The sequence below is a fragment of the Cervus elaphus genome, chromosome 1, assembly GCF_910594005.1.
Source record: "Cervus elaphus chromosome 1, mCerEla1.1, whole genome shotgun sequence".
Classification (NCBI taxonomy): Eukaryota; Metazoa; Chordata; class Mammalia; order Artiodactyla; family Cervidae; genus Cervus; species Cervus elaphus.
In genome coordinates this window covers 59,884,508-59,905,288 of record NC_057815.1, presented here as the reverse complement: position 1 = coordinate 59,905,288, position 20,781 = coordinate 59,884,508, and the positions used below count along the sequence as shown (strand labels likewise).

The following is a 20,781-nucleotide window of genomic DNA, read 5'->3' as shown; positions in this document are numbered from 1 at the left end:
TTTTTTCCTGTCTACTTTTGTGATACCAATTGATATTTCTTTATTTCATTTTATTATTTCATTAGTTAGGATGATGGACAGAGAAGCCTGGGGACTACATTCCATGTGGTCACAAAAAGTTCTACATGCAATGAGCGTGCACACACATAGAGAGAAAGGAATCACCCTTTTATGTCATTACTAACTTTCATTCTTATCTGTCACATTCAAAAATAAATTTTTACCAGCTTGGTACATTTTCACTCTCATTACCACCAAACACACACACACACACACACACACACACACACACACACACACACACATAGTATCCTCACCTATACCACCTTGTCCTGTATTGAGCTAACTGGAATTTTGTAGTTTTTATTGAAGTATAGTTGCTTCATAATATTGTGTTAGTTGCTACTGCACAGCAAAGTGAATCAGCTATACAAATACATATGTCCTCTCTTTTCTGGACTTCCTCCCCATTTAGGTTACCACAGAGCACCGAGTACAGTTTCCTGTGCTATACAGTAGGCTCTCATTTGTTATCTATTTTATACAGAGTATGTATATGTCAGTGCCAACCTCCCAATTCATCCCATCCTCCTTTCCCCCTTGATACCTATGTATTTGTTCTCTACATCTGTGTCACTATTTCTGCTTTATAAATAAGATCATCTATGGCAATTCTTTCAAATTCCACATATATACATTAATATATGATATTTGTTTTTCTTATTTTGACTTAATTCACTCTGTGTAACAGTCTCTAGGTCCATCCACATCTCTACAAATGACCCAGTTTCATTCCTTTTTATGACTGAGTAATATTCCATTGTGTGTATGAACCACACCTTCTTCATCCATTTCTCTGCTGATGGACATTTAGGTTGGTTCCATATCCTGGTTACTGTAAATGGTGCTGCAATGAACACAGGGGTGCATGTGTCTTTCTGAAATATGGTTTTCTTAGGGAAATTGCCCAGTAGTGGGATTGCTGGGTCACATTTTAGTTCTATTTTTAGTTTTTTAAGGAACATTTATACTGTTCTCCTCAATGGCTGTATCAATTTACAATCCCACCAACAGTACAAGGGTTTTCCCTTTTCTCCACACCCTCTCAAGCATTCATTGCTTGTATGAACTAGCTAGAATTTACATTATATCTGTTTTAATTTTTACCTTATACAATAAAAATCATTTCAACTAGTAGTTTGACTTTTCCTTTACAAATTTGGTTGACAGATAATCTTAGGATCCAAATCATATACCTTAAGAATATTAAAAATAGTGCTAATAACATGTAGCAATACCATGCTGCTAATGGGATCTCTGACATCTGTCTGCTTTTATTAATAAGATATCTGTAAATAACCAAGACTGTTCATTTGTTTAATATTCACACTCCTTACTATCCATCCTACGAACTGGAGAGTGTTTCCAGGACTATTAAACAAATTGTTTCTGTTGTTGTTGTTAACTTCATACAACATTTGATCTAAATTTTCATTATGGACAATCAGGCCTACTACAGTTCTGGGAAATATCCTATTTTTTTTCTTTGATAATTTCTGAAATTAGCCGAAATTTCAGGTAATTTTTCTAACCATATTAGACTCAGTCATATGTCAGCAGCATTTCTGGATCTAGCCTATCTGTCTCCTTAAAAAGCTTTATAGCTCTGCACACACATTTCCATTTCTTTATCCTTTGAAGTTAAAGTCTTAAAACATTTAACTCAGTTGTGCATTCTAGCACAGTAGTTTAACTTTCATGTGTATTTATTCAAATACTGAGACAGAAAGAGTACCTCAACTGGAAACTAAGAAGTAAAGACAGTCAAATGATAAACCATCATGTTCAGGCCAACAGAAATGGCAAATTTATTTTTTACACTCCCACATTTTCTCCACTAAAAAAATGTTATCTTAGAATAGAGTGTTTTTCAAAATGTGATTTACCACGTGGCAGCAATTGTAAAATGAACGTTGAGGTGTTTATAAAAACCATAGTTCCTGAGCAATAAGCTAGACCTTCCATGTCAGATTCTCTGTGAGTGGGGCTGGGAATCCACATTTTTAAGATGTCCTCAGGTAATCATTATGCAATATAAAGTCTGAGGACAACTACTTTGAAAGATTAACTCATGTTTTTAACTTTAAATTGGCTTAAAACCAAGTCAAGTTCAATCAGTCAGAAGAGTGAGGACATTACAATCCTTAACACTTGCATTAATTTGCTGCAATTTCTGCCTTTTTGGAATAGATTCCTGCTTTCTTTAAATCTATCGCTATAATTTGGCACTCAAATGGACCAAAACTAAACACTTCCTTGGTGACTCAAATGGTCAAAAAACTGCCTGAAATGCAGGAGACCTGCAACATGGAAAATAACTTTCAACATTTTGGTATAGACTGAAAGTTAATGGAGATGTTGTGTGTCTTTTCTGCTAATGTTTTAGCAATTCTATTATTTTCTTGTTGTCTCAAAATGGGGAAATGCTTTCCTTTAGGAGACGTGGGAGATTGTAACCCAAAGAAGGCTTCTTCAGCGTTTGAAATCCCATAGTCACTGAGTTCCATATAGGTTAAGAAGGAACAGAAAATGTAGGACAGTAGCTGTAGCTGCTGTTTCCTTCTAAGACTTTAAGACTGTGCCTACTGACCTAGAATACTCAGAGCTGTCAGTTCAAGAGCACAGACAACGACGCATAGTGAGGAGGGTAGACTTCTCAATGATTGTCTCCACTGGACAGTCTGGTTCAGATGTGGACAGATATTGTTGTGACACTGGAAAGTTGGGGAGTCTGTCCTGTTACACTGTCAGGCTCCTGTCATTCTTCATTCTGCATGAGTAACTGTGCTGAGTGTTGGGTAGGGGTTGAATGTGTCAGAAGATATTTTTCAAGATTACCTTCCCTGAAGGGAACTGGCACACTATGGATATAGCCCCACATTAGGAGATGATCTGCCTGTGATTTGAGAGCATTGGTTTATACCCCAATGGACACAACCTTTGATCACCAAGCAGCATGGTAAAAGTAAGATTTTAGATTGGCTACAGAAAGTGTCATGTGGAAATCAATCCATATATTTAATTCTTGCTAGAAACTGAATCCTTGGTATCAATTGTAACCTAACAAAATGATCTCTGCTGAAAATGAATGCAGAGGCCTTTACTAGGTGTATGTAGGTCCAGAACACACTAGTATTTTCCTCAAGAGTAAATCAGTTTTACAGTTAAGTTGTATACCAGGATCCCTCCTTTCTACCTCCAACTAGAGTGTCTGGGAAGAAATCTTTTGAAGTCACATAAAAATCAAGTTTGTCAGTTCCAGCAAGGATCTAGTAATAATAATAGTCATAGAACTATATCATTGCTGAAGATCCTGTTTTGTCTTTCACTGACTTATTCTCTAAGAAAAATACATATAAAATAGTGTATATATTTGAGCACATGTTTATAAGGCACTTGTTCTGATAGTTTCCAATGTCAATGAGTCATTCTGTGTAGCTTTGTGTGCCTCAGAGCTGATACTGGTGTTGTGTCAATGATAGAGAAGTAGAGATATGTGTAGTAGGAAGAAGCATGAGGAGCAGAAAAGATTCTTTAATTCTTGCCTACTTTGCTTTTGCCTACAGTGAAGGACTTTTGGGCTAGAGGTAGATTTTTTGCCCATTCTTCGTGGTGCTGGAAAGATTTTATCAATGATTTCTCTACCTTGCTTAGCATATGAAAATGAAGTGGAAGTGTTAGTCTCTTATTCGTGTCTGACTCTTAGTGACCCCAGGGACTGTAGCCCACCAGGCTCCTCTGCCCGTGGAATTCTCCAGGCAAGAATACTGGAGTGGGTTGCTATTCCCTTCTCCAAGAAGTCTTCCAAACCCAGGGATCAAACTCAGGTTATTTTCCATGTTGCAGCGATTTCCATATTGCTATTTCCTATTATTTCATAATTGGAAATTTCCAAATTGCTATTTCCTAATATTGCCTATTATCTCATGGCAGAAGCTTCAGGAGATGGGAAGACACTTCTGAAAGAAAACCTACAGGATCAGCGTTCCTGACTGCAGTTGTGGTATGTAGTTTCTAGTTAAAGTAAAAATCAAACAAACAAACAAAAAACATACCTTGGCCTTAATTTAGACCCTTAAGTCTTGTTCTTTCCTTTCATTCTCCAGTGTATGTAAGCTTCCCAATCTTTATTGGACTTGACATATTATCATTAAACCCTATATTTATTCTCCCTGGAGTGGTGGGTCTGACATTCTACTTTCAGTCTTCATGGTCTCCTGGAGACGGGAACCTGTTTCTACCTTGGGGAGCTTCTCTTTTTCCTACATTTTCATTCTCGGTCCCATAGGATGCTCTAGTCCTGGGAATGTATTCATCCCATTCAAACAGCCTTTGTCTCTTTTCTTGATGTTTTCCCTGATACACTTGCCACTTTTCAGGTTACTTTAGTTCATAGGCCAATCTTAAATGAATATCATCTCTTAAAATTTGTCTTTACCACCTGGAATAGTTATAGACACTAAATGAATTCCATATACAGAACATCTCATTTATAATCCTAAGCCACCTAAACATTAAGTCCCTTTGGTCAACTAAAAGGATATCTTGATGGTTATATGTATCTCCATAGAACAGACATCTTACTTGTTTGGATGGCATACACTCCCCACGCTATTCTTTTCTCTTAATTCCCTTTTATACTCTACCTTGATGCACTGAAAAATTCCCTGAAGCCTAATCTGCATATGTATTCCTTCCAAGTTCTCTGGTTTAGGTCTTCAAGTCTCCACTAACAGTTCCTCTCTCCAGATTTTCCTAAACTGTGAAGCATGCTCTTATAAGTAAGAGAATCTGATTCTCCTTTGGCTAGGTGGCGCAATCTCCTTCAGATCCTCTTCCCCTTCAGTGGGGTTTACCTCATTGAGTCCTACATCCCTCTGGGCACTGACTCTGTGGTTCGAACAGAGACTTTTAGAAAAATCAAAAGATAGGAGGTGTTAACATTTATTGATCTCCTAGTCTATGTCAAACACTGGACTGAGGAATTCACATACTTTACCACTTGCCATGCAGATGAGGGCAGCTCCATGATCAAGGCCTACCTAATGACCTCCTTTTGCTGCTAAACAATAGAATGTAGCACAGATGAAGAAATTTTCAGATAAAATTAAGAACCCAAACCAATTGGTTTTGCTATAACCAAAAGGAAGCTTATCCTGGATATGCTCAACTTAATCAGGCAAAAGGCCATCAAGAGAGACTCAGCCCTTCTTCAGAGATAATTTTCCCTCCTGCTGACTTACAGAAGTACGCTATCATGTTGAAGAAAGGCCTGTGGAAAAGATAATGTGGCCAGGAACTGTGAACAGTGCTAAAATCACAAGAAAATTAATTCTGTCAATATGTATAAGCTAAGAGCAGCTTTTCTAGCTGAAACTCTAGATGAAAATACAGCTCAGTCAACACCTGGAGTGCTGCCTTATAAAACCTCAAGTACAGCACCCAGCTAAGTCATGCCAGACTCCTGACAGACACTGGGATATATCTGTGTTTTGAGATCCTAAGTTTGTGGCAATCCATTATGAAACAGTATAAAAATAATACAGATTTTCATACCTAGAAGTGGTACCTAAAAACTTGGAAATAGCTTTGAATTCAATCAAGTGAGCAGAGACTAGAAGAGCTTTCATAGAAAGCCTATATGTTTTCAACAGACTGTTGGTAGAAATCTAATCTTTAAGGATGCCACAGTGAGAATCAGAAGAAATTGAGGAACATGTTATCAGAAACAGAAGGAGGAAGATTCTTGTTACAAAGTGATAAAAAACGTAGCAAAACTATATCCTGGAGTTATGTTCAAGAAAATATTTCAAAGCTGGTTTTACTTTTAGGGGGACTTCCAAGTAAGGTATTAAAAGTGACTCTTGAATTCTTTTTTCTGTTTATGATAATATGTGACAGGAGAATGATAAATTGAGGAAAGAACTGTTAAACAAAAAGAAATCAAGACCTTTCAATTTTGAAATTTCTCACCATCTGTAACAATTAAGGATCATAGTCTTCATCTCTGTTTAGTATGATTGTCCAACTTTTCCCTAAAACTTCAGAAAGATTAAAAGGTGAAGGAATCAGGCACAAAACTAGGCTTTCCTATCATTTTAAGGATAAAGTTTCCTATATAAAACTAGAAATAAAACTACCATATGACCCACCAATCCTGTTAGTGGGCTATACATAACCTGAGAAAACTCTAATTGAAAGAGACACCCATACCCAATGCTCACTATACCACTATTTACAATGGCTAGGACATGGAAGCAAACTAGATGTCTACTGACAGATGAATGGATAGAGAAGCTGTGGTATATATACACAACAGAATATTACTCAGCCATGAAAAGGAATGTACTTGAGCCAGTTCTAATGAGGTGGATGAACTTAGAGCCTATTATACAGAATGAAGTAAGCCAGAAAGATAAAAACAAATATGGTATATTAACACATATATATGGAATCTAGAAAGACAGTATTGATGAACCTATTTACAGGGCAGCAATGGAAACAATCCAAAAAGATGATTCTATGAAAGTGCTGCACTCAATATGCCAGCAAATTTGGAAAACTCAGCTGTGGCCACAGGACTGGAAAAGGTCAGTTTTCATTCCAATCCCAAAGAAAGGTAGTGTCAAAGAATGGTCAAAGTACCACACAATTGCACTCATCTCACATGCTAGTAAAGTACTGCTCAAAATTCTCCAAGCTAGACTTCAACAGGACATGAACCGTGGACTTCCAGATGTTCAAGCTGGTTTTAGAAAAGGCAGAGGGACCAGAGATCAAATCGCCAACATCTGTTGGATTATCAACAACAGCAAGAGAGTCCCAGAAAAACATCTACTTCTGCTTTATTGACTATGCCAAAGCCTTTGACTGTGTGGATGACAACAAACTGTGGAAAATTCTCAAAGAGATGGGAATACCAGACCATCTGACCTGCCTCCTCAGGAACCTGTATGCAGGTCAAGAAGCAACAGTTAGAAATGGACATTGACAATGGACTGGTTCAACATTGGCCAAGGAGTACGTCAAGGCTATATACTGTCACCTTATTTAACTTACATGCAGAGTACATCATGTGAAATGCTAGGCTGGATGAAGCACAAGCTGGAATCAAGATTGCCGGGAGAAATATCAATAACCTCAGATATGCATATGACACCACCCTTATGGCAGATAGCAAAGAAGAACTAAAGAGCATCTTAATGAAAGTGAAAAAGTTGAGGAGAGTGAAAAAGTTGGCTTAAAACTCAACATTCAGGAAGCTAACATCATGGCATCTGGTCCTGTCACTTCATGGCAAATAGATGGGGACACAGTGGAAACAGTGACAGACTTTTATTTTGGGGGGCTCCGAAATCACTACAGATGGTGGCTGCAGCCATGAAAAAAAAAAAAGAAGCTTATTCCTTGGAAGAAAAGTTATGACCAACTTAGACACCATATTAAAAAGCAGAGACATTACTGTGCCAACAAAGGTCCATCTAGTCAAAGAGATGGTTTTTCTAGTAGTCATGTATGGATGTGAGAGTTGATTATCAAGAAAGCTGAGCACTGAAAAATTGATGTTTTGAACTGTGGTGTTAGAGAAGACTCTTGAGAGTCCCTTGGACTGCAAGGAGATCCAACCAGTCCATCCTAAAGGAAATCAGTCCTGAATATTCATTAGAAGGACTGATGCTGAAGCTGAAACTCCAATTCTTCGGCCACCTCATGCGAAGTGTTGGCACATTGGAAAAGACCCTGATGCTGGGAAAGATTGAAGTGGGGAGGAGAAGGGTACAACAGAGGATAAGATGGTTGGATGGCATCACCAACTCAATTGGCATGATTTTGAGTAAGCTCCGGGAGTTTGTGATGGACGGGGAGGCCTGGCGGTTTGCAGTCCATGGGGCTGCAGAGTCGGACACGTCTGAGCAACTGTACTGAACTGAATGGAAACACAGCCACAGAGAACAGATTTGTGGACACAGTAGGGGAAGGAGAGGTGGAGATGAATTCAGAGTAACAGGGAAATACACATTACCATACGTAAAATAGATAGCCATTGGGAATTTGCTATCCGATGCAGGGAGCTCAACCCAGTGCTCTGTGACAACCTAGAAGGTGGGATGGTAGGTTGGAGGGAGGTTCAAGAGGAAGGAGGCATAGGTATACTTGGCTGATTCATGCTGATGTATGTCCAAAACCAACAGAATACTGTAAAGCAATTACCTTCCAATTAATAATAATAAATAAATAAAATTCATTTTAACCACACCCTCCCCGAAAAAGAGGACAAGGGTTTGCCTCACAGATATCAACCAAACTAGAAATCCTCTAGGAAGCTTAAGGGTACTGTTTCCTACTATTTCAGCAGGAGGGCAAGGCTTAGAAGGGTTTGTCTGGAAGAGATCTATAAATGTGGGTTTTGCCTAGAGGAGTGAATCCCACTGACATTTACAGAAGATCCACAAAGTTCTTGAGAAAATCTGTTCAGCAGAAACACTACTAAGCTGATGTTGGACAGAGTGTCTGTTTATGTCTGTCAGATATAGTTGGTTTAGAGTATTGTTCAACTCCCCTATTTGCTACTGATCTTCTAATTGTTTCTCCATGTGGAAAGTACAGCATTGAAATCTCCAACTATTATTTTAGAACTGTCTTTCTGCTTTCACTTCCCAATTTTTGCTTCCTATGTTTTAGAGTTCTGTTGTTAGGTTCCTAGCTTTATATCTTCCTGATGGGTTCACATTTTAATCAATATTTAGTGTTCCTCCTTGCCTCTTGTAACAATTTTTGACTGAGTCTATTTTATCTGATTTTAGGACTGATATCTCAGTTATCTTTTAGTAAGTATTTGCCTGGAATGTCCTTTTCCATTCTTTCACTTTTGACCTATTTGTCTTGGATATGAAATGAGTCTTTTCTAGACAGCATATAAAGTATTTTGCTTTATAATCTATTTTGAGTTCTAATAGAAGAGTTTGATCTATTTATAATTACTGATAATTAAACATTTATTTCTGCAATTTTGCTTTTTCTTTCATATGTTTCATATCTTGTTTGTTCCTCGGTGTCACAATTGATTGCCTTCTTTTGTGTTTGGTGTTTTTGTAGTGTATAATTTTGATTCCTTTCTAATTTATTTTTCTGCATATTTAAAAGTTATTTTAGCATTGGTTGTGCTGGAGCTTACAATTAACCTCACAAACATGTAATAATCTATTTTGAATTAATATCATTAACTTCCGTAGGTGTGTAAAAATTCTGATCCTACATATCTCCATCCCTCCCCCTTTACGTTACTGTGTCACAAATTACATCTTTCTACTTTGTGTGCCCATTTAACATAGGCTTATCATGATCACTTTATGAATTGTGTTTTGATCAAACTGGGCAAGAAAAAGGAGTCACAAATGAAAAATACACTAATACTGGTTTATATACCCCTTTACCTGTGTTATTTCTTCATGTGGCTTCAAGTTTACTGTCTAGTGTCCTCTCATTTCCACCTGAAGGACTCTTTTTAGCATTTCCTATAGAACACATCTAGCATCACCAACTCAGTGAACATGAAATTGAGCAAACTCCAGGAAATAGTCAAGGACAAGGAATCCTGACATGCAGCAGTCCACAGGATCACAAAGACTGGGACACAACTCAGCAACTGAACAAACAGACACATCTACTAGTGATGAATTCCCTCAGCATTTGTTAATCTGGGAATGTCTTAATGTCTCCTTTATTTTTGAATGACAGTTTTGCCAGGTATAGAGTTATGGCCTTTCTCTTTCTTTAGGTACTTTAAATATGTCATCTCACTGCCTTCTGGCCTCCATGGTTTCTGCTAAGATGTCCAGTCTTATTCTTAATGAATCTCCCTTAAATAGGACATTCATTTCTCTTTTGCTGCTTTCAAGGTTCTTCCTTTGTCTCTGACCTTTAAAAGTTTCATTAGAACATGTCTCAGTGTGGATATCTTTTGTTTTTCCATCCTAAAGTTCATTGAGCTTCTTGAATGTGTAGATTCATGTATTTAATCAAAGTATGACTTATTGGTCATAGTTTCTTCAAAATGCTTTTACATCCCTTTCTCTCTATAGGATAGAAAAGTTTTCTATCCTTGCCAAGGCATTGCTGAATTAACAGAAAAGAAGAAAAACTATTGTTTCTAGAAAATGAGAGAAAGAGAAATAAAGCTGAAAGCATCTCCACAGCCATGGGTAGAAGCAAAGGAGGGGCTCACCTTGACAGCTGGGTGATGAATAGGGCTTATACATGTGATGTTCCACCCAGGGGCACTCACACACATACACACACAAGATAACCAACTTTATAATCAGTAGTCCTCTTCTTATAATAATATTACATTTATTATAACATTGTAATGATATTATAATCAATATTATATTGTTATTATGTATTATATTATATCAATTTATGTATGAATTATCTGTCTCCTCACCATCGGTGAGTAAGGACATCACCGTCTTCTTCAGCAAGCAATCTATAGAACCTAGAACATTACTGGCAAAAGACCAGTATTGGTGAACACTGAAATAAATGTGTGGCATTCTTGATTTGGGCTTCCCTGCTGTTTCAGATGGTAAAGAATCTGCCTGCAATGTGGAAGACCTGGTTTAATCCCTGGGTTGGGAAGATCCCCTGGAGGAGGGCATGGCAACCCACGCCAGTATTCTTTGCCTGGAGAATCCCCATGGACAGAGGAGCCTGACAGGCTACAGTCCATGGGGTCACAATGAGTTGAACATGACTGAATGGCTAAGCACAGCACAGCACAACCTTGGCTTATTTTTGCTCACTCTGGTCTATAATATTTACTGTATTAAACTAGCTTAGATAAACACAAGAAAGAAGAAAAGGCTTTCTTTATAATTGGTCTTAATAATCAGTAAGATGAAGGTAGAGTACAAAAATATGTTATTTAACTTAGCAACCAGAGACTGAAGGACAGGATTGTGTTATTAAAAGTCATATGGCACAACCTAAACTTATGAAAAAATGGTAAACTGAATGTTCATTAGCTTATTTAGCCATCATATGTTCATATTTGAGGGCTTCCCTGGTGGCTCAGATGATAAAGATCTGCCTGCAGTGTGGGAGACTTGGGTTCAATCCCTGGGTTGGGAAGATCCTCTGGAGGAGGGCATGGCAATCCTTCTCCAATATTCTTGCCTAGAGAATCCCCAGGGACAAGGGAGCCTGGTGGGCTACAGTCCATGGGGTCACAAAGAGTCGGGAGTGACTATGCGCATTCATATTTGATGACACAGAGAGTAAAGAATCCGCCTGCAGTGTAGGAAGCAGATTTGATCCCTGGGTTGGGAAGATCCCCTGGAGAAGGAACTGACTACCCACTGGAGAACTGCCTGGAGAATTCCATGGACAGAGGACCATGGGGGACTACAGTGCATGGGGTCGCAAAGAGTCGGACACGACTGAGCGACTAAGCACAGCACAGCACACATAGTCACACTAACTAAGATAATGTTTCAAGTTTTGGGAAATATTATAGTGAAAGGAATAAAGAGACTGAGCACTTAAAGAGGAAACAAACTCCAACCTGCATTTATTTAGAATAGGAACGCCTGAGCATGTCTGGGCGCTAATATGAAACAACCAGTGGATAAAGACAGATGCAAAGTATGAAACAAAGGATAAGTGAGAGAGCAAAGCTCAAAGAAGGTGGATGAACCATATGCATTCTCTGGAGAAGGGAATGGCAAACCACTTCAGTATTCTTGCTTTGAGAACACCATGAACAGTGTGAAAAGGCAAAGGATGTGACACTGAAAGATGAACTCCCCAGGTCGGTAGGTGCCCAATAGGCTACTGGAGAAGAATGAAGAAATAACTACAGAAAGAGTGAAGAGACAGAGCCAAAGCAAAAACAACACCCAGGTGTGGATGTGCTGGAGACAGAAGTAAAGTCTGGTGCTGTAAAGAGCAATATTGCATAGGAACCTGGAATCTTAGGTCCATGAATCAAGGTAAATTAGAAGTGGTCAAGCAGGAGATGGCAAGAGTGAACATCAACATTTTAGGAATCAGTGAACTAAAATGAACTGGAATGCATGAATTTAATTCAGATGACCATTCTATCTATTACTGTGGGCAAGAATCCGATAGAAGAAATGGAGTATCCCTCATAGTCAACAAGAGTCTGAAATGCAGTACTTAGGGGAAATCTCAAAAACGAAAGAATGATCTCTCTTTGTTCCAAGGCAAACCATTCCATATCACAGTAATCCAAGTCTATGCCCCGACCGGTAATGCTGAAGAAGCTGAAACTGAACAGTTCTATGAAGACCCACAAGACCTTCTAGACCTAACACCCAAAAAAGATGTCCTTTTCATCTTAGGGGACTGAAATGCAAAAGTAGGAAGTCAGGAGATACCTGGAGTAACAGGCAAATTTGGCCTCAGAGTGCAAAATGAAGCAGGCTAAATACTAACAGAGTTTTGCCAAGAATAAGCACTGGTCATAGCAAACATCCTCTTCCAACAATACAAGAGAAGACTGCACATGAACATCACGAGATGGTCAATACCGAAATCAGGTTGATTATATTCTTTGCAGCCAAAGATGGAGAAGCTCTATACAGCCAGCAATAACAAGACTGGGTGCTGACTGTGGCTCAGATTATTAACTCCTTATTGCCAAATTCAGACTTCAATTGAAGAAATTAGGGGAAACCACTAGACCATTCTGTTATGACCTAAATCAAATCCATTATGATTATACAGTGGAACTGACAAATAGATTCAAGGGATTAGACCTGATAGAGTGTCTGAAGAGCTATTGACAGAGGTTTGTGACACTGTACAGGAGACAGTGATCAAGTCCATCCCCAAGAAAAGGAAATGCAAAAAGGCAAAATGGCTGTCTCAGGAGGGCTTACAAATAGCTGAGGAAAGAAGAAAAGCTAAAAGCAAAGGAGAAGAGGAAAGATATACCCATTTAAATGCAGAGTTCCAAATAGCAAGGAGAGATAGGAAAACCTTTCCTCAGTGATCAATACAAAGAAATAGAGGAAAACAATAGGATGGGAAAGACTAGAGATCTATTCAAGAAAATTAAAGATACCAAGGGAATAGTTCATGTAAATATGGGCAAAATAAAGGACAGAAATGGTATGGACCTAACAGAAGCAGAAGATATTAAGAAGAGTTGGTAAGAATACGCAGAAGAATTATACACAAAAGATCTTCATGACTCAGATAACCATGATGGTGTGATCACTCACCTAGAGCCAGACATCTTGGAGTACAAAGTCAAGTGGGCCTTAGGAAGCATCTCTATGAAAAAAGCTAGAAGAGGTGATGGAATTCCAGTTGAGCTATTTCAAATCCTGAAAGATGATGCTGTGAAAGTACTGCACTCAATATGCCAGCAAATTTGGAAAACTCAGCAGTGGCCACAGGACTGGAAAAGGTCAGTTTTCATTCCAATTCCAAAGAAGGGCAATGGCAAAGAATGTTCAAACTACTGCACAATTGCACTCAACTCACACGCTAGCAAAGTAAAGCTTAAAATCCCCAAGCTAGGTTTCTACAGTACATGAACTGTGACTTTCAGATGTTCCAGTTAGATTCAGAAAAGGCAGAGGAACCAGAGATCAAATTGCATACATCTGTTGGATCATAGAAAATGCAAGAGAATTCCAGAAAAATAGCTACTTCTGCATCATTGACTACACTAAAGCCTTTGTGTGAATTACAACAAACTTTGGACAATTCTTAAAGTGATGGGAATACCAGACCACCTCATCTGCCTCCTGAAAAATCTATATGCAGGTCATGAAGCAACAGTTAGAACCGGACATGAAACAACAGACTGGTTCCACATCGGGAAAGGAGTACGTTAAGGCTGTATATCGTCACCCTGCTTATTTAACTTGTATGCAGTGTACATCATGCAAAATGCCAGGCTGGATGAAGCACAAGCTGGAATCAAGATTGCCGGGAGAAATATCAATAACCTCAGACACGCAGATGACACCACTCTTATGGCAGAAAGCAAAGAGGAACTCAGGAAGTGATGAAATGATGAAAGTGAAAGAGGAGAGTGAAAAAGCTGGTTTAAAACTCAGCATTGAAAAAATAAAGATCATGGCATTCGGTCCCATCACTTCATGGCAAATAGATGGGGAAACAATGAAAACAGTGAAAGATTTTATTTTCTTGGACTCCAAAATCACTGCAGATGGTGACTGCCTCCATGAAATTAAAAGATATTTGCTTCTTGGAAGAAAAGTTATGATCAACCTAGACAGCTTATTAAAAAGCAGAGACATTATTTTGTCAACAAAGGTCCATCTATTCAGAGCTCTGGTTTTTCCAGTAGTCATGTATGGATGTGATATATGGACTAAAAGAAAGCTGAGAGCCAAAGAATTGATGCTTTTGAACTGTGGTGTTAGAGAAGACTTTTAAGAGTCCCTTGGACTGCAAGGAGATCCAACCAGTCCATCCTAAAGGAAATCATTCCTGAATATTCATTGGAAGGACTGATGCTGAAGCTGAAACTCCAATACTTTGGCCACCTGAAACAAAGAACTGACCCACTGGAAAAGACCCTGTCGCTGGGAAAGATTGAAGGCAGAAAGAGAAGGGGACGACAGAGCATGAGATGGTTGGTTCGCATCACTGACTCAATTGACATGAGTTTGAGCAAGCTCCGGGAGATGGTGTGATGGTGATGGACAGGGAAGCCTGGCATGCTGCAGTCCATGGGGTCACAAAGAGTTGGACATGACTGAGTGACTGAATGGAACTGAACTGAGACAGCAAGGCTCAAAGAAGGTGGATGAACCTTATGCATTCTCTAGAGAATCAATAACTAAAATTATTCTAGTGAGGATTAGAGGAGCTCCTATTAAAGCTGTTTCTCCCTTCTCCTAGACTACTCAAGATTTTCTTTCCTCCTAGACTGATGGAGAACCTTGTCTGACCATGTCTTATTTATACCTATAACCCCATTTTCATCAGAACACCTGATACATAGTCTATGATATATACATGTTTGAACAGGATGGAAAAATTTGAGAATATGATGTCTGATTGCAGTGAGCTAAAGAGACACAGAAGTCAAAGAGAACTATTTGGAACCTGAGACACTGAAAAATTAGAGTGGGATGAATGTGATGGGAAAACAAAAGGAGGAAGAGGTCTGGAAATCTGGTGATAAGTGCAAATTGGGACATCCTTTTTTGATGCACCTTCATGGGGAGTCCTCTCTGCTGAAGACCACATCTCTGTCTTAGGCAGATCTCTAGATTGGCTCTCCAAATACATATCTTCATGCCCTCACCCCAGGTATTCAACTTTCTTCTCTCCTTTCAACCGTCCACAAACAGTACCCAAATATGTGTCTGTCCTCTGTCCAGATAAGCAGTTTGCTTGTGCCAAACTTAGAAGTTTCCCAAAGTCATTAGAGACACAATGCAAACGTGTTGTGAGCAGTTTTAAATGAGGACATTAGGTTGAGTTGTTAATCATATTGTGTGAGTGCTCTTTGTATTTACTGATTTTTTCTTGGTTTGTTTTATCAGGTACAAAATACATGGTAATATTAAATCTTCCCTAAAGTAGTTGTAGATTCAATTTCACCAAGCCTGTAAACTTTGTTTTATTTTTATTGAATTTATTTTTTAGAGCAGTTTCAGGTTTACACAAAAACAAGCAGAAGTTACAGAGATTCCCCATATACCTCTTAGCCCCACAAATGCATGATCTCCTGCATTATCAGTATCCACCAAAAAAGTGACACATTTGTTATAGTGATGAACCCACACTGAAATGTCAATATCACCCAGAGCACATAGTCTATATATGTCTTGCACGTTCTATGGGTTTTTAAAAAATGTCTAATGAAGTGTAACAAACTTTTAAACATAGAGAATAGGAACTGCCCCCAAAATCCTCTGTGCTCCTCTTTCTCATCCTTTCCTTATAACCACTCATCTTCGTGCTTTCACTATAATTTTGTTTTTTTCCAGAATATATTACAATTGGAATCACCGTATGTAGCCTTTTTGATCTGGCTTTATATGTTTAGCAATATACATTTACATTTCCTCCATGGCTTCTCATTTCATTTCATTTAATTATTTTCATTTTTTTAGATAGAACTGAATAATCTTCCATTGTCTAGAAGTATCACAGTTTATTTATCCACTCACCTACTGAAGGATGTCTTGGTTGTCTCCAAGTTTTTGAAATTATAAATAAAGTTGCTATAGATATGTTTATACTAGTTTTTGTGAGTATAATTTAGGTATAAATACCAAGGAGAATGATTGCTAGTCATATGGAAAAAGAACATTTAGCTTTGTAAGAAGGAAACAAACTGTCTTTCAAAGTAGCTATTCCATTTGCATTCCCAGAAGCAATGAATAAGAGTTGCTTTCACACCACACCCTTGCCACAATCTGTGTTGCTAGTGATCTGAATTTTAGCCATTCTAGTAGGTGTACCAATGCCAAAGAATGCTCAAACTACCGCACAACTGAACTGATCTCACGCTAGTAAAGTAATGCTCAAAGTTCTCCAAGCTTAGGCTTCAGCAATACGTGAACCATGAACTTCCAGATGTTCAAGCTGGTTTCAGAAAAGACAGAGGAAACAGAGATCAAAGTGCCAACATCTGCTGGACCATCAAAAAAGCAAGAGAGTTTCAGAAAAACATCTATTTCTGCTTTATTGACTATGCCAAAGCCTTTGACTGCGTGGATCACAATAAACTGTGGAAAATTCTGAAAGAGATGGGAATACCAGACCACCTGACCTGCCCCTTGAGAAATCTGTATGCAGGTCAGGAAGCAAGAGTCAGAACTGGACATGGAACAATGGACTGGTACCAAATAGGAAAAGGAGTACGTCAAGGATGTGTATTGTCACCCTGCTCATTTAACTTATATGCAGAGTACATCATGAGGAATGCTGGGCTGGAAGAAGCACAAGCTGGAATCAAGCTTGCTGGGAGAAATATCAATAACCTCAGAAAAGCGGATGACACCACCCTTATGGCAGAAAGTGAAGAACTAAAAAGCCTCTTGATGAAAGTGAAAGAGGAGAGTGAAAAAGTTGGCTTAAAGCTCAACATTCAGAAAACTAAGATCATGGCATCCGGTCCCATCACTTCATGGCAAATAGATGGGGAACCAGTGAGAGACTTTATTTTTCGGGGCTCCAAAATCACTGCAGATGGTGACTGCAGCCATGAAAATAAAAGATGCTTACTCCTTGAAAGGAAAGTTATGACCAACCTAAACACCATATTAAAAAGCAGAGACATTACTTTGCCAACAAAGATACACCTTTCAAAGCTGTGGTTTGTCCAGTATTCATGTATGGTTGTGAGAGTTGGACTATAAAGAAAGATGAGCACCAAAGAATTGATGCTTTTGAACTGTGGTGTTGGAGAAGACTCTTGAGAGTCCCTTGGACTACACAGAGATCCAACCAGTCCATCCTAAAGGAGATCAGTCCTGAGTGTTCATTGGAAGGACTGATGTTGAAGCTGAAACTCCAATACTTTGACCACCTGAAGCAAAGAACTGACTCACTGGAAAACACCCTGATGCTGGGCAGGATTGAAGGCGGGAGGAGAAGGGGATGATAGAGGAAGAGATGGTTGGATGGCATCACCAACTCAATGGACATGAGTTTGGGTAAACTCCGGGGGTCGGTGATGGACAGGCAGGCCTGGTGTGCTGCAGTCCAAGGGGTCACAAGGATTCGGACACAACTGAATGACTGGACTGAACTGAATAGGTATACAGGCATATCTCATTTTATTGTGCTTTGTGGATATTGTGTTTTTTACAAACTGAAGTTTTGTGGCAAATCTGCATTAAACAAGTCTATAGGCACCAATTTGTTTTTCTCTCCACAACCCCTGGCAACCACTGATCTATTTTACAGTCTCCATAGTTTTGACTTCCACTATTTCATAGAGTTGGAATCATAAAGTTTGTAGCATTATCAGCCTGTTCTCTTTCACACAGCAATGTGATTTAAGATTCTTCTCTGTCTTTCATAGCTTTATAGCTCAATATTTTTGTGTGTGTTAAACAGTAATAATAAACTAGACGGCATATTAAAAGCAGAGATACCACTTTGTCAACACAGGTCCAGATAGTCAAAGCTATAGCTTTTCTAGCACTTATGTACAGATGTGAGAGTTGGACCATAAAGAAAGCTGAATGCTGAAGAACTGATGCTTTCAAATTGTGGGGCTGAAGAAGACACTGTCTCCATAAATTAAGTTGGGAAGAACTGATGCCTTAACAATATTAAACATAAATATCTCTCCATTTATATAGATATTGCTTGATTTCTTTCATCAGAGTTTTGTAGTTTTCCTTATATAGATCTTGCACATATTTTATTAGGTTTATGTCTAAGTATTTATTTTGTGAGGGTGCTAGTTTAAATGGTATTGTGTTTTTAGTCTCAAATTCCAATTGCTTATTGCTAGCATATTAAAAAACAATAGTTTTTGTATTCTAACCCTTATATTCTACAACCTTGTTGTATTCACTTATCAGTTCCAGGAGATTTTTTGTTGATTCTTTGGCTTTTTTTACATAGTGTCATCTACAAACAAAGACATGTTTTATTTATTTCTTCCCAATCAGTATATTTTTATTTCCTTATCTTATTAACTAACTCTTCCAATAGAATGTGTGATAGGAGTGATCAGAGGGGATATCCTTAACCTATTTTTCTTTAAGAGGAAAGCTTCTAGGGTCTTACCGTTAAGTGTAATGTTAATAGGAGGGCTTTTGTTAATGTCTTTTATCAAGTTCAGTAAGTTTCCCTCTATTCTTAGCTTGCTGGAAGTTTTAATAATGAGTAAGTATTGGATTTTGTCAAATGGGTTCTCTCCATGTGGTTTTTCTTCTTAGTTCATTGTAGTATATGACATGAATTATTTCTGGATGTTGAATACACTTTGCTTACCTGAGGTAAATCCTACATGGTTGTGGTATAGAACTCCTTTTTACATTATTAATTTGTTAACTTTTTTTCATCAGAGATATAGGTTTTCAGTTTTCTTTCTTGTAATGTCCTTACCTGGTTTTGGTATTAGGCTAACACTGACCTCATGAACTAAATTAGGAAGTATTCCTTCTGTTTCTGTCCTATGAAAGAGAGTGTAGATATTTGGTAGTTTCTTCCTTAAACGTTTGGTGGAATTCACCAGTGAATCCCACTGGGACTGGTGCCTTCTGTTTTGGATGGTTGTTAATTTTGATTAAATTTTTTTAAACAGACACAGGACTATTCAGATTATTTATTTCCTCTCATTTAAGCTTAATAGTTTGTCTTCCAAGGAACTGATACCTTTTATCTAGGCTATTAAATGTGAGAGCAAACAGTTTTTCATAGTACTCTTTTTTTCATCCTCAGTGTCAACAGAATTCATATCCGTAGCCCCTATTTTACTTCTGATATTAGTAATTTGTATCTTCCCTCTTTTCACAGTCTGAATTATTAGTCGTGTTGGTGTTTCCAAAGAGTCATGTTATACTTTTACTGATTTTTTTCTATTGATTTCCTGTTTTCAGTTTTATTGTTTTTTTTAGTTCTTCTCTCTTTTCTCTTGCTTATTTCGGTTTAATTTTCTCTTCATTTCCTCAGATGGAAACTTAGATTATTATTTTCATATAATTATTTTTTGTTTTGTATGCATTCAATGTAAATTTCCCCTCTAAGCACTGCTTTCACTGTAGCCCACAACTTTTGCTAAGCTGTATAATCAAATGTTTCTTACCTTATTTTTCTGTGTGAGTTTGACAGTTATATATTCTTGACTCTTATATTTGAGATTGTTCTAGAAATTGCAACATATATGCTACAAAATCAGTAGAATCTTTGACTTTCCTATCAATTACCTCAAGGAACTGAGGTGTCAGAAGCCGCCGGGATGCGGCCAGTCCGTGACAAGGTCACGGGACGAGAGAGGAACCTGCAAGGCAGCTCTTCCTCACACGGGGCTGCCCTGGGAGCCCAATGTGTCCCCTCAGGAATCACCAGGAGGTGCCCGGACTGGGACAAGGTCACGGGACAAGAAAGGAATCTGCAAGGCAGCGCTTCCCCTCGAGGTTGTCCTGGGGGCCCAGTATGTCCCTTTCTTCTTTCTGTCTTACTGTTGTTGGGCTTTCTATTAATTTTTGGAAATATAATATATAGTAATAAGGCCTCCCTGGAAAAGTCCAAGCCTTTGTGGAAATGCTCATGATTGTTCTGGCTCAGGACATGACCATAAACATCAAGTCAGAAAGGAAAAGGCCATAGAAATAGTTTGGCTGCTTGCTTAAAAGATTATAATGTTCTAGAATAGAAAAGAGTAGAGGCATTTAGATTTAGAAGTAGATATACTGCTTCAGTTTACTTGCTCCTTGGTTGAGAGGGTTTTCATTATTGCTATTTCCTTGCTGCTATTTGTTCATTGCTTCCCTTTCTTTAAAAAATGTGGGATATTATGGGTATTTTTGCAGAATTAGAAAATGGGGTACATAGGATTTCAATAGAAGATTTATATTAATCAGCTTCACTGCCATTACCTCACTGTTAATAGAGGTGTTTTGTTGCTTTAGAGGTGTTTTGCCGCTTCATAGTTAATCATTGTAAACTTTGTAATTTTAGGTAAAGAAAAATATCAAGGTTTTTCTCATGGTACTATTCTCAGAAATGTCAAACATGTTACTG

The 20,781-nt window shown here is 38.3% G+C and overlaps 2 protein-coding genes across 2 annotated transcripts in view; one reads left to right on the top strand and one right to left on the bottom strand.

Moving 5' to 3' along the window:
- The window catches only part of LOC122694965 (interferon-induced very large GTPase 1-like), a 1,416,129-nt gene that overhangs the window by 1,278,591 nt on the left and 116,757 nt on the right, over positions 1-20,781 (bottom strand). The gene's annotated exons all lie outside the window — the stretch shown is intronic.
- LOC122694921 (interferon-induced very large GTPase 1-like) overlaps positions 1-20,781 on the top strand; it is a 55,722-nt gene that overhangs the window by 10,240 nt on the left and 24,701 nt on the right. The window contains exon 3 of the mRNA XM_043904312.1: positions 3,994-4,063. The gene's annotated coding sequence lies outside the window, so the exon portion shown is untranslated. The remainder of the gene's footprint in view (positions 1-3,993; positions 4,064-20,781) is intronic.